We start from the raw sequence: 2,102 nt of genomic DNA, 5'->3' as shown, positions 1-2,102 counted from the left end.
CTCAGACACCAAAACATACAGCCAACTGATTTTTGACAAAGGTTACTAGTTAATCCAGTGGGACAAGGAAAATCTCTTTAACAAATAGTGCTTGAAAAACTGGGTATCCACCTGCAGAAAGATGAATCTGAACCCCTATTGGTCACCATTGACAAAAATCAACTCAAAGTCTAGCAAAGATCTCAACCTAAGACCTCAAACTGTAAAGCTACTACTGAAAAACTCTGAAGAAACTCTGGGAGACATTGGGGTAGGTAAAGATTTTTTAAATAAGACCCCCCCCAAAGCACAGTCAATAATCCCAAAAATAGACAAGTGGGTTTACATCAGATTAGGAAGTTTATGCACAGTACAAGACAATAATTAGTGTGAACCAACAGCCTTCAGAATGGGAGAATATTTTTGTAAACTATGCCTCAGATTAGGGACTAATAACCAGAATACACGGAACTCAAGCAACTTACCTGGAAAAAAATATGATCAGGCCAATTAATAGATGGTAAAATGAACTGAACAACAATCCTCTAAGGAAGACATATGAACAGCCAAAAAGCATATAAAAAAAATGCTCAACATCCCTCATCACAAAGTTATTCAGACCAAAACTACAATAAGATACCACCTAACCCCAGTCAGAATAGCAAAGATAACAGAAAACAATAAGTGGTAATTGCTGATGCAAATGTGGGGAAAGAGGAACTCTTCTACACTGTTGGTGGGATTGTAAATTGGTCCAGCCACTGTGGAGAATAACTTGGAGGTTCCTCCAAGATACACACATATAACTTCAATATAATCCAGAAATTGCACAACTGGGTATCTACCCAAAGGCAGGAGAACACTCAGTTGGACAAGTGCTTGCACATATACATTTATTGTGGTATTATTCAAAATTGTGAAGACATGGAACCAGCCCAACTGTCCACGAACATATAATGGATTGATAAAGTGTGACACATATTCTCCATGGAATACTACTCAGCCATAAAAAAGACTCTGGGTTTTGATACAAAGTGGTAGAATATGGAAGATTTACTGCTGAGTGAAGGAAGCCAGGCCATGAAAGGGAGACATTGTATGTTTCCATTTTATATATGTCTGTACTCTATGGTAGAAAATGAAATATGAGAGGATATTGAAGCATGAAAAATGGTTATGGATACTGGATACAGTGTGGGAAGAGGTTAAGAGAAGGGGGAAAATGTGAGGAAAGACATTAAGGAGAAAAATAGAGAGGCAAGACATTTACGGGATACTGTTGATGGTAACATGCATAGTTACTGATGTGAAATGTATTCGTGCTGGGAAAATTCACTTTACAAGGTGATTGATATATAGTAATTGAATGTATGAAAGAAATTAAAGTACATTAATTTTTTAAAAGAAATAGATCATTCAGTCTGGAAGAGCTAGAGAACCAGGTACAGAGGCAGCATAGTTAAGAATGATGTCCAAGGGACCAGCAGTTAGCATAATGGCTATGTTGCTGGACTCCCATGTAGTAGACCGCAGTTCGAGTCTCAGACCTGGTGGCTTAAACTCACGCCAGGCACGTGTGCATGCATGCCCAAGATCCTGAGAGGAGAATGGAGGAGAAGGGATTGTGGTGTGACTGTCCCCCCTGGGGAGTGATTTCTCACTTTCTGTCTCTCTGTCTCTCTGTCTTTCTGGTGAGCACATGCACCCTATAGCAAAAACCTCTCCAAAAAAAAAAAAAAAAGAAAAAAAAGAAAAAAAAGAATGACATCCAAAATCCCACTTCAGAGGAAAAATTTCTTAACACCACAGGAAACCGAATGCCACCATTCGCAGTGCCTACACCATCAATACCGCACATTTTCATTGCCTCTAGAAACAAGATATAGCTTTTGCAGCTGGATCCCCCTATCATCTGAATAAATACCATGCAGTTCCTACTTCCTTAACATTAGCTCCCCCTTCCAAGGGATAAATTAATCTGATTGATGGAGTCTATCCTGGTGCCCAAGCCCACATTTCAAAGGCGGTTGTACAAGTGAGTAGGTGGCCTTTTCAGCTTCTGTGGTGGCAACTATGCTCTGCCTCATAAGATAGCAGATTAGTAAGCATGGTAGAAGATTTGG

The sequence above is a fragment of the Tupaia chinensis genome, unplaced genomic scaffold, assembly GCF_000334495.1.
Source record: "Tupaia chinensis unplaced genomic scaffold, TupChi_1.0 Scaffold147292_1, whole genome shotgun sequence".
Taxonomy (NCBI): Eukaryota; Metazoa; Chordata; class Mammalia; order Scandentia; family Tupaiidae; genus Tupaia; species Tupaia belangeri.
Note: the sequence above shows the minus strand (reverse complement) of the source record.